Source organism: Lissotriton helveticus, chromosome 10 (genome assembly GCF_964261635.1).
Source record: "Lissotriton helveticus chromosome 10, aLisHel1.1, whole genome shotgun sequence".
In the NCBI taxonomy this organism is placed as follows: Eukaryota; Metazoa; Chordata; class Amphibia; order Caudata; family Salamandridae; genus Lissotriton; species Lissotriton helveticus.
The window spans coordinates 770096255-770109223 of record NC_136071.1 but is presented as its reverse complement, the minus strand read 5'-3'; the positions used below and the strand labels follow the sequence as shown (position 1 = coordinate 770109223).

Sequence of the window (12969 nt, the reverse complement as noted above, 5' to 3'; positions counted from 1 at the left end):
TTCAATAGCATAATTCGAGATTCAGGCAACACAAAATATGATTTGACAGGCTGTTCAAACATTTCTCAATGTTTAAGTTGGTACTGCAGTCATAGAATCTCTGATTTACAGTAAAGCTATCAAATCTAGTAGCATGTGGGGTCAGACTGTCAAAAGTGTCTACAAACAAATCACACCGGCAGTTACTATTTAGCAGACAAGTATGAAGTCAATCTTACAGTAACGTGTAAATAATGCTTAATTGAGATCAGACGAGGCCACAAAAAAACTGGTGAGGTGAGTCTTTGGTGGACAATAGCAAACAGTATGTGTGCTTGTGGCATGTGTTTGTATGTATGTATAAACATATTGGCACATTTATTCCTTTTAGAAAATCAACATTTCCTCATAAAATAAAGAAAAGGTTGATTCTCTACATAAACTGACTTATTACTGGAGATAAATACTCATTGTAGTACAATTCTAAAATTAAAGCAAGAGGAATATTGTACGCTGCATTACATCATCACGAGTTCTTTATATAATTATGTGCACCAGATTGATCTTTTAGTTTCTATAAAAGCATTGCTCTTATCCAGAAAAGCCCCAATGAGCTACTTAAAATTGGCACAACTTGCTCAACCTGAGCCTACACCTTCATTTAACCACATTTTTTGATTAATTTTCACAAATAGGCCACACACTAGGTATTTGGTTAAAAAATGGATGAATGCCTCAAATAACCTGCATATTGAGCCTGTTGGTGTGTGTATGCACACATTTACACTCATCCGTACTATACTGATTACACTACCATATTTATCTCGTGCGAGAACTCCTTGTCATGGCCCAGGACTCGGCTTGCAGCGTCCTACTCTGACCTAGCAGTACCTCTGGGTTCTGTGGCACAACCCATCAAAAACCTACAGGTTGTTTATTCAACATACCTCACAATTACCAAATAGTCATGTCACGGTGCTCAACACGGTTGCAGTTAAAAGTTACAGGCTACACTCTCCACCTGGCATATATTAACTCGATCTGAGGTATAAGAAAGTGAATATTAAAGATGCTAATTTCATCTAACAATTGTTTTCCTTGGAACCACCCCTTAAGCAAATAAGTATCCGTGCCCTGACGGCTTCACATCTAATGATGATTATTATTTGGAGTCAAAAAATATTAAAGAGTGTATTAAATAGTTTATTGGTGGCCTCTGATGAACTTCCAAGATTTCTTGACCTTCACTTGCCCATATGTTGAAACTTAAAAGACTGCAGAGTTTGCAGGCATTCACAAATCTTTTGCAGGTAGCTTCTCATCTGGAAAACAGTCAGAGATTGATTCCAGGCAAAACCACTTTAGGGAGAGAAAAGGGGAGTGAGGACCAGACTAGTCGGCGGTGTATGTGGAGCAATTTCTTCATGGAGAAACAAGAAAATAAAAGTTAATCAGTGCAATGAACTGGCGTAAGACACTTCAGAAGCTACTACAAATGCCGCTTGCTATGTTTCTGTCCTTGGAAAATGTTACACATTTGAGTACTGGTTGAAATCTGGTACTACCATAGCTTTTCATAACTACAGCTGGAAATCTTTGAGAGTTCAAACAAAGACAAAAATGTTGATTCAATTGTAATAGTGAGAGAGCACAAGTTTGAAAAAAAATGTATAAGTACGCCATATTTACAAGCACGTAGTTAGTTAACATGTACTTTGCACCAGAGTGTTTATATTTAGAAGTGAAATACACCGAGTGTCTTATGTTCAGTGGTGAAATGCATAGAATGTTTAAGTAGAGTAACAATAATCATAACTGTGTGAGACTAATGTAGAAATGTTTGGGATGAATATGAAAACCTCACGTTCTCATGTTAAAGGAATAATGTAAGAGTTGAATGTAACTCTAAAACCCAGTATATTGTGTAGGCCTCATGGCAATTCACAAGCAAATCTAAACGTGCTGCTAAAATAATGTGAGACAAGGTTGACATGGTTCTTTCAAAATGTATTATTGAACTTAGGGTTAAAAGTATATGCTTTATAGATGTGTTATTTTAGAAACGTATGCTAGTTAAGAATGTTTGCTGTTTAAATCAAGTTAACGTTTTAAGAGTGCAGGAACCTGCTGCATGTAAATCAAGTAGGCCAGAGCAGATAATGTCATGTAGTTTAAATCGTCATGTGCTCGTTAGAGGAGAGGTCGTGAGGTGTCCAGTATGGAGCTCTGAGAGTGTTTTATGGCCTAAGATATGGTGAAGTCTGGAATTTGAGGCCCACTGCAGGACGAGCTGTATGCAGGTGCGAGGGTCCTAATCAGCTCGAATGAAAGGGACTTTGTTCAGTGGCGCCTTGCGCAGGCCTGTAGGAGTTTCCAGGAATTTCAGGGGGTATCAGCGCACTGAAGAAGAAGCCTGGGAACCAAGGTCAACTTTAACGAGGGTCTTCAAGAGTACCATCATGGAGTTTGCCGCGGAAAGATGTACCACGTGAGGGGCGTCCCAAGGGGCGTTTCTATTGGAAATGTGATTTGGTATTAGGGAAAGTGACCCGGGAGGAGAGCAGAGCAGATGATTTTGGGAGCCTAAGGAAGCGGATGGGTAGGCAGATAGGCTGATCAGGAGAGACCCATTATCAGAGAAGAGACAAAGAGAAGTGCGTGATCTTCTTAGGAAATCACCACGGCTGACACCTAGAGGGTTAAGATCTTGCTAAGTAGGGATGTCATTTAGTGTAGTGTAGGGACAGACTAACCTTAATTTTTCTTTCTGTAATGACTTTGAGGTTGCAACTTGTATTCATTTTGGCAACACTGATGTTATTAGAGCTTGTACTTATTATTTTGTTCTTCAGACTCAGACTATTCAAAAAGTTCATGTTCATAGTGATACCGATATACCTTTTGAATCTCATTTTGAGAAGTTTGTATCTTCAGTTATCTTTGACTTTATATTAAATCTTTAAAACTTAATTTTGGTCAGTGGTCATTTAGAGTGGTGTAAGTTCTTAAATTGATTGTTTACTTCGAGATTACCTTTTACTCAAGACAGGTACCAACGATTCAGTCGACAGGAAATGGGATTTGGTAAGATAATTAGTAACCAGTAATCCCGCGTTAGCAGTTGGTAGCAGAGTGAGGATGGTTATCTTCTTGAGGAAGGTAATCTAGAGAGGTTAGTTTACCCCAAGGCCCGAGACGTCGAGAGACGAGCAGCGGAAGAATCGTGTGCCGAAAGGTGCAGACGGTGCGAGAAAAGCAGCAGTATCGGAGAGTGAGTATAAAAAGGGTCATGCGTGAACAGATTGCGGTGTTTTGTGTTGTATTTGTATTGTAATGTCTTGCGGAGTTGAATGCCTGTAGTGTGAGAGAGAGAAGGTTGTGAGCGCGCGCAACCTGGTAAACTGGTAACCTGGTAAACGGGTGAACTGGTGAAATCTTAAGTTCAGGCCAGAGCTTAAGTGGTTTTGGGTGTATCGAACATCCAGGGTAGTTGTCGACCATAGTACGGAGGTCACGAGGTACCATTGACCGCCGTGGATCCAAGATAGGGGGAGTGTAAGAGTGAGTGTATGAGTAACGGACGCTGGTCGAAAGTTACTGTGTGTGAGTAACCTATCGGAGAAGGCGATTGTCTGGAAGTAATCGGAAAGACATTTCGCCAAGTTAAGGTGACAACTACAGAAAGACTGTGGGCGTACAGTCAAAGAAAGGTGATCGCTTGGACGGAAGTAATCATTTTTCAGAGTATGAATGGGATGCGTGCATGACCGAGGAGACGAGCTGAGAAAGGAGGGGAACTGCTGCGAAGGGGGACGGGTGACGTCGGCTAGAGCCGCGCTGTGATTGAGCGGTTGGTGTGACGTTAGCTAGAGCCGCGCTCTGGTTGGGCGGCTAGAGTGACGTCGGAGGAAAGTCGCGTACGGATAGGCCAGTTAGTGAGAACGGCGCTGAGATTGGTGGAATATCATCAGGAAGTAAACGAACGCGGAGAAAAGAGAAATCATGAAGTGTTTTAAGTGTTTGAAAGGGATTTTTAAACGTAAACGAAGTGAACATTATTACGGGGAAGAGGCTCCCCCAGAGGGTACGCCAGCTCATTACATGGCAACGAATGTGGGGCTGCATACGATATTGTGGATTGGGGCTTGGAATAAGCTTACGGAAGGAAATGAGGAAATGCAGTTCCCGAAGTATGGAACGTTTAAGTTAGAGGTGTTACATCGGCTAAAAGCAACCATGTCCTCATTGAAACCTTCACCTAGACCAACACAGTTTGAGGCTCTTAATGCATGGATTAAGGCTGCACACGACCGAAATTTGAACAGGCGTCAACAAAGGCTGACGCGATCGGTAAGGGCAGTGCGAGATTCCAAATGGGATGAGGAAGCAAAGCGTTGGAGGGTACAGACTGTTGAGGTGGAGAAAATGTATCCGATGAGGGAGGTGTCAGGAGGAGGAAACCTCATGGAAGAAGACGAGGAAAGCGAGTCGGAGGACAATCTGATAAACAGATTGTTAATGGATAGACCACCTCCGAGAGTGGGATTGATAGAAGATAGAGGGCTCGCAAGGGAAGACGGGAATGAGATAGAGGGATATACACCACTCCCTATATCGGAATGGACACCTAGCAAAGGCGGAGAAACACCTCCAAACAACACTGTACAGAGTGTAGTGGGAAGGTTTGTGGTGCAGAAAACGCCAACCACAGAAAGGGTTGAGTCTGTGGGATTGCCAGACGCTCTTCAAGTGCCTGTTACCATAGGACCCATAGTTTCGATCTATAATTCTGAGAGAGATAGAGGGGAACAACAAAGGCAATTGGATAGGGAAAGGATTGAGATGGAAAGGAGGAATAATGTGACGAATGCATGGAAACAATTACCAGGTTCGGTAACGTGGAACACCCCATTAGACACAACTGTCGGTCCCAATTCAGAACAGGGAGGTCCGAGAGGACCAATGGATCTAAGGGGACCGCGGCCAAGATCTTTTTCAGAGTTAAGAGCTGATTTGAGGGAATGGGACGGGTCCATAGTATCTCCGAGTAACAGGACAAGAACGGAACCAGAGTGGGAAAGCAGGGGTAACGGGACTGTATCTCATTGTGGGGCCAGCGAAAGCAGTCAGGGCCGGGAAGGCCAAAGTCAAGAGAATAGAGGGGATGCATGTCCTACAAATCAGAGAGAACAGCCGGAACAAAATACTAGGATTGTAGAATGTGAGGAAATGTCCCGTCTCTGGGGGAACGGAGGAGATGAGGCGGTACGGGCTTTCCAGAATAGGTTTAGGTGCCTTCATCATACCCTTGGGGAAGACGTTCAACATTGGAGAAAGGAGAACAGCGATAGGTCCCGCCACGCCTCGAATAATCAGGAATCACAGGGAAGTAGGGAAGAAAGAGGGAGTAAGGGAACACCTTACCCTGCATCCCGTGAAACTAGCCCAGAAGGGGAGAGAAGGGCTATGAGGCATGAAGGAGTGTTTCACCACCCACCCCGAGAAGACGGAAAGGCATGGGACTTAGAGAGATGGGAACAGGGGAGGACTCCCTATAATTCACCAATACCTAAACGTAGATCTCGGAGCTGGGATGGGAGAGATGCGGATGGAGGAGCTAAATTGAGTGTCTTGAAAGCTGAAATAAAGGCAAAAAGGCTTGATGTTACCAGTTTAAAATCAGATGTTGATGAGATAATAGATGGAACATTGCCTTTGGAAAGGATAGAATTGTATGAACAGGATGAGTTATTGTTCATGGCAAAGGATATTACTAGGAAAGCTAGAGCGTTTCATGAAAAACTGACTGATTTGGCAGACAAGTATGCCGTGGATTTGTCTAGGACAAGGGCATTGCAGAGCAACCACAGATTACAGTACGCAGACCAAGATCTAGATGAGAAGAGAACTACTGGATTAAAAACACACATAAGAGAGTTGGTAACAGGGATAAGAGTGTGGAGAGAACTGGATAAATGGGAAGAAAGGTGGTCGAAAAAGGGCACAGTTAGACGAAGTACAAATGTGATGACCCCTGAGGGAAGGGTAATGCAGATGGAGGCATTCCCTTTGCGAGAAATATCAAATGGAAATTATGTACATGTGCCCTGGAGTAGAGGAGACTTAGCCGCATTTACCAACTCATTTCCGAAGTTGCGGGACAACCCAGTCGAGTGGTATAAGCAGGTAGAGAGGTTTGTTAAAATCTCGAAAGTACTGTGGATAGATTTGAACACGTTGTTTGACATCGTGGTCCCATCTGATTTGTGGACCCCGTGCAAGACTAGTGTCGAATGGCCAAATGCTGAACCATTGAGGGATGTTCGAACAAATGGACCATCTGAGATTGTCATGCGAAAGTATGAAAGGGTAATAGCATGGCTGAAAGATAAGGTACCACCACAGGATATAGATTGGGTAAAAATAGACCGAACAAGGCAGGAACCCAAGGAGACAGTTCACGAGTTTTATGAAAGATTGTTGAAAACATTCAAGCAATACAGTGGACTAGATGTAATGGATCCCAAAGACATAGGGCAGTTCGTGTCAAAGTTTGTATTGGGGTTGAGACCTGATATTTGTTTGATGATACAGCAACATTTAATCTGTTGGCAGAACAAACCACTAGATGAGATTTTACGATATGCGAGGTACTGCAGTGACGAGATAGATTCTAAAGCCAAGAATCTAAAGGAGAAATTGATGGTGGTGCAAATGCAGTCCGCTGGGAAGGGTGGCCAGCAGAAGCAGGGGATGGGACGAAAACCAAATGGTCAGAACAAAGATAATGAAGAAGGGCAGAGACCTAGGATAGACTTTGCCACTTTAAAGAAAACGACAAAGTGTCATCTGTGTCACCAGGTGGGGCATTGGCGACGCGAGTGTCCCTTTAACCCTGAAAACGGAGAGCTAGAAGTAGAAGAGCAGGTCCAAGAAGACCCAGTGCAAAAAGTGACAGTCCCAAGCAGTAAGGTGGCCAAAGGGGGGACTTCGGCTCCACGGGCCCAATTCCCACAGCCACCAAAGATAACAGGAGGAAAGGTCTTTAAACAAATGCCTCTGTTTATCGAGGAAGAAAAATGTTATTACATTGATCCATTGACAGGACAACGGGTGAGCAGTGAAGAGGACTGTACCCTCGGGGCAGTTCTAGAAGTGGATCAGAGAGGGCCATTTGTTGAGGCAGAAGTGGCCGGGTGTCCCACTACGTTCTTAGTGGACACTGGGGCTACTCGTTCGACTCTGAGATCAGCGGTAGTTCCAGACTTGCCAATGTCAGGGGAAACAATTCAGGTGGTAGGAGTCGCAAATAAGAGAATGACTAGTCCGTTGACAGAACCAGTATCTGTGAAAATAGGCAATCATATGAACGAACATCAGTTTGTGGTTTGTGACTCGAGTCCGGTATGTCTGTTAGGTAGGGATTTGTTATGCAAATTGAATTGCACCATATACTGCACCCCACAAGGAGTGGAGGTACAGACTACCGACGATGATGCTACCTTTAAGGTGGCCAATTCAAAATTCTGTGTAGAACTATATCCTACTCTGACTGTAGAAGATCTTCCACAAGACTTAAGAGATGCAGTGGCGTCAGAGGTGTGGGATTTCACAGGAGAAGATATAGGATTGATTAAAGGGGTAGAACCGGTAAAAATTCTGGTAAAACCAAATGTTGAGTTTCCAAGAACGCCTCAATACAAATTGTCCCAGGAAACGATTGCAGGAATAAAGCCTGTGATCGAGTCAATGATACAGCAGGGAATACTGAAAGAAATCGTGGGCAGTCCCTGTAACTCCCCGATTATGGGTTTGCAGAAACCTAGTGGGAAGTTTAGGATAGTTCAGGATTTACGAAAGATTAACAACATAGTCGTTTCATGTTGTCCCGTGGTACCGAATCCATCAGTAATATTGTTTCAAATACCATGTCAAGCAGAATGGTTCACAGTGATAGATCTTTGTCAGGCTTTCTTTTCAATCCCATTGGATGAAGAGAGCAGGTACCTTTTTGCGTTTAAAATGGAAGATCGCGTTTTAACATGGTGTCGAATTCCACAAGGATTCACAGACAGTCCATCCATCTTTAATCAGTTGTTGAAGAAGAATCTTGAGAATCTAGTACTGCCACAGAACTCGGTTCTGGTACAGTACATAGATGACCTACTTGTTGCGTCAGAAACAGAGGAAGCTTGTAAAGTAGATTCAATTGCCTTACTGAATCATTTAGCTGAAAATGGACATAAGGTATCTCCGAGCAAGTTACAGTATTGTCTGACAGAAGTACAGTATCTAGGGCACAGGTTAGAAAAAGGGAAACGTAAGGTGTCCCCAGAGAGGATTGAGGCGATAATGAAAATGAATGCGCCTACAACACAGAGAGAAGTTAGAATGTTCTTAGGAATGGTGGGTTACTGCCGACAGTGGATAGTTAACTTTTCACTGAAAGCAAAGCCCTTACAGAAACTGACGCACAAGGAGGTGAGTGATCCGGTACCATGGGATGAAGAATGTCTGGTGGCGTTTTTACAGCTGAGAGACGATTTATGTCGTGCTCCGGCTCTGGGAATGCCAGATTATGAAAAGTCGTTTTCACTCTATTGCTGTGAGAGAGAGGGATGTGCTTTGTCAGTCTTGGCACAGACCCACGGTAATGCCCGTAGACCAGTTGCATATTTTTCGGCTACATTAGATCCAGTAGCCGCAGCGTTGCCCGGATGTCTCAAATCCGTTGCTGCAACGGGTGTCAGCATTGAAAGGAGCGAAAGTATTGTAATGGGACATCCAGTGGTGGTGTATGTACCACATTCAGTTGAATTGTTAATGACCAGGACGAAGACGCAGCATCTGACCAATAGCAGGCTCACGCGTTATGAGCAAGTTATACTTGCCGCAGAAAACGTGACTCTCAGGAGATGCTCTGTCTTGAATCCTGCTACTTTGATGCCATTACCTACTGTAATAGAAGGCGAAGGATGTGAAGACCACGATTGCCTTGATGTGACTGAACTATGCACGAAACCCAGACCAGATATAGTGGATGAGCCATTGTCTGACCCCGATGAAATTTATTTTGTTGATGGCTCATGTTTAAGAGACGATACTGGTCGGTTAAGAGCAGCTTATGCTGTTTGTACCATTACTGGAGTTGTGGAAGCCGCTTGCCTGGAAGGAGTAAATTCCGCACAGGTAGCAGAGATTATTGCCCTAACTCGTGCCTGCATAGCAGGAAATGGAAAGAGAGTCACCATCTACACGGACAGCCAATATGGTTTCGGTGTGGTTCATGATTTCGGGCAGTTGTGGTCTCAGAGGGGTTACATGACCTCCTCTGGTTCGCCCATTCGAAATGGAGAATTTGTGCGATTGCTGATAGAAGCATTACAAGGTCCTGTTGATATTGCAGTAGTGAAGTGTGTAGCTCATACTAAGAATACAGATTTTGTGTCACAAGGTAATAGATATGCTGATGAAGTCGCACGCTATTGTGCGGAACAAAGTTATTCTTTCTCAAAGGTGGAAATAGAAGGTGCAGAAGAAAAGACTGAATTAAGTATGATGTTAGAAACAGTAGACACTTGGGAGGATTTAAGGATAATGCAGGAGAACGCACCTGAAACAGAGAAAAAGGCATGGGAAATAGCAGGCTGTGTGCGAAGTGAAATGGATTTTTGGGTTTCAGCAGATGGGAGAGCTGTGTTACCTGAAGAATTAGCTAATCCCATGGCGAGAGAAATACATGGTCCAGTACATCTAGGAAGGGATGCTATGATGAGAGTTTTTAGGCAGACTTGGTATTGCCCGAAATTCAGAATAGCAGCAGAATCAGTATGTAAGCGATGTGTTACCTGCCAACAACTGAACGTAGGCAAACGAACACCAGTCACACTGAGTCACATTGGGAGGTCGGGGGGGCCTTTCAATAGAATGCAACTAGATTTCATCGAAATGCCAAGAGTCAATCGCCTTCGGTATGTGTTGGTGATTGTATGCGTATTTTCCAGATGGGTTGAAGCGTACCCTACACGTAGGTGCGATACACTCACAGTGGCTAAATTGTTGCTCAGGGAGTTGATACCGCGCTTCGGGGTGCCTGCCTCTTTGGAATCGGACAGAGGAAAACATTTTAACAGCGAAATAGTGAAGATGTTGTGCTCCACACTGAATATCGATCAAAAGCTGCATTGTAGTTATCGACCAGAAGCTTCAGGAATTGTGGAACAAGTGAATGGCACTTTGAAGAATAGATTGGCTAAAGTAGTGGCATCCACATCTTTGAGTTGGCCAGATGCTCTTCCATTGGTGCTCATGAGCATGCGCAGCACGCCTGATAGGAGGACAGGTCTCTCTCCCCACGAGATCCTGATGGGGAGGGCCATGAGACTTCCTACAGTTCCAACTACTGCTCTATTGAATATTACAGATGATCTGATCTTGGATTATTGTAAAGGACTGTCTGACGCCATCCATTCTGTGTCTCTTCAGGTGCATGCGGCTGAAGTTCCAGCAGCGAGGAACCTGTGTCATGACCTGAACCCAGGGGACTGGGTCCTGGTTAAAAAACACGTTCGGAAGAACTGCCTAGATGTTCGCTGGCGTGGGCCCTTTCAGGTAATCCTGATCACGAACACCGCGGTGAAGTGCGGGGGGCTGCCAAATTGGATCCATGCATCCCATACTAGAAGAGTTCCAGCACCTCTAGAAGGAACAGCTCCCATCCCAGACGAAAGCCCGGAAGTGGAAGAAGAGTCGCAAGAAGGGATTGAGGCAGCTGAGGAGGTGTCGGAAGAAGTTGGGAACGCATCGGATTCAGAAGAAGAGCGAAGGCAGGACGGCAGTGAGACAGAAGACGCAACTGAAGGAGAGAGCAGAAGTGAATACGACTCAGACTCAGATCCGTATCGGAGCGATCAAGAACCAAGCGGGAGGACAAGGAGTAGGAGAATAAGGCTTGGAGCTGCCACTTGGCCAACAAGGAGAAGAAGGCTAAGTTTGAGGTCGGCCCAGGAAGAAACGCTTACTCCTATATCCGAAGACTCAGATCCAGAAGAAGATATCCAGGATCAAGCCGAGGAGGGTCTTAGAAGATCAAGTAGGGTGCGAGTGCCTAGCAGAAGATACTCTACTCCCGACTGGACCTACCTTGTTGCAGATGTCTGGGAGACACAGAACAGGGAGGATCAGGGAAGTGGAACTGATCAGAACTGACCCGATCATCACAGTGCAAATAAAGTTTCTACTGCCAGGAGCGGAAACCGAAAGGTTGCTGACACTCAACATCGTTCATCCTGCTCTCCTGAGTGGAATAAGAAAATTGCTTTTAGAGACAGTTGAGTTTCCAGTTTGCTGTTCACGATATCCAATATTGGAGGGAACTCTTCTTCGTTTGGAAATGCTTGAACGAGTAGTAGAATTGCTAGGAGTGCTTATTGTTGTGGATTAAAACCATACTACGAATGTCTTCAAAGGGGTGCAGATCTGGAAAAGTGAAGAAAGTGATCTTGATTAGAACGGACCCCTTTGTAATTGTGGATATAGAACTGATAGTACCAGGATTGGAAATTGAAAAAACGCTAACTCTCAATTTCGTCCGTCCACTTGTCTTGAGCGAAATAAGGAGAATAATCCTAGAAAAGGTTGACTTTCCATGGTGTGGTACGAACTGTCCAGAACCTGAGGGAATGATACTTCGGATGGACGTTTATGAAGAAGTAGTGTCACTCCTTGAGTCATACATAGCTTCAGACGAAAATAAGACTTTTGAAAAGAAATTGTAAACTTGTTGCAAGATAACCTAGCGCCGAGTGGAAGAAGAAAAGTGATAGGGGTTTCATTTTAGTGGATGGAGAAGGGCTAGGGTTGTCTATTTTCTACTGAACTTTGAACTGTTTTGCGGAAACAAATTGTCAAGCTTCCAAGTGTTCCAAGAAAGACATTGCAAGAGAGAAAGACTTTGTTTGAAAAGAAGAGGAAGTGAATGCTGGAAGATAGTCGAAAACTACACTGTTTGAGAACATGGAGGCTGGCAACCCGAACCGCAGGGCAAAATGTATAGCTGTTACATTTTTAGGAGTAGTGGTTTCTCTTATAATTTTAGTGGTAACTGTTTCATTCCTAGCGGGACACGAAGGGGATGGAACCACAGTTAAGGAGGATAAGGGAGTGTCAACACCGAGAACTACCATTATTAAGGAGAAGGGAAACATCAATGAGAAAGACAAAGCGTTGTTAGATGCAGAAGTAAAAAGGTTACACATGGATGAGTCACAGGGGAATTACAAGTCAAATGCTTATGCTAAGTTGCTTTATGAATATGTTGATGCCATGGAGGTAAAGGACTGTTATGTCTGTATGCAATTACCAATTTCGGTGGAGGAGGGTATCAAATACCATCATCTCCCGTTGACATATGGAATAACGTGCAGTTTATTGTTAAGTATGTTTTATGGACGAGACGGATTTGAGTATTACTTCTCGAATTTCGACTCGACATTGCCAGAGGTTCCGAATTTCAAGCATTTGAACAAATGGGACTACTACAAAAGCGAAGACAGATTACACAAATGGTTTATTCCATGGAGAACGTTAGATACCTCACATGCTCGAAACAACAATCTGACTTGTCAAATATCAGAAGTTGAGAAAAAGTTTATAGCTCAGGTAGATACTAGATACAGAAAGCAGAAGGCATTGAAGGCATCAGGACAAGGGGAAACAGATTGGACCAAGGAGGAAAGGGCACAACAACGAAAAGGAAGTATTGGTCCAATTGCTTTGGATAAGGAGAAACGGGGGAAACTGTGCATTCACAGGAGTTACTCCTACTATGAAAACGTTTATGTAGGACAAGTCAATTGCGAACATGCTTTTCAATTGGAGTACTACTCTAAGAACTTCATGAAAGGGATGCAAGCAATACCAAATGTATATTTTGTATGTGGAAGATATGCCTATGTGAAGTTACCAGATAATTGGTACGGATCATGCTAT

General features: G+C 43.9%; 1 protein-coding gene across 7 annotated transcripts in view; it reads right to left on the bottom strand.

The window, feature by feature from the left end:
* PARD3 (par-3 family cell polarity regulator) overlaps nucleotides 1–12969 on the bottom strand; it is a 1362300-nt gene that overhangs the window by 93367 nt on the left and 1255964 nt on the right. The gene's annotated exons all lie outside the window — the stretch shown is intronic.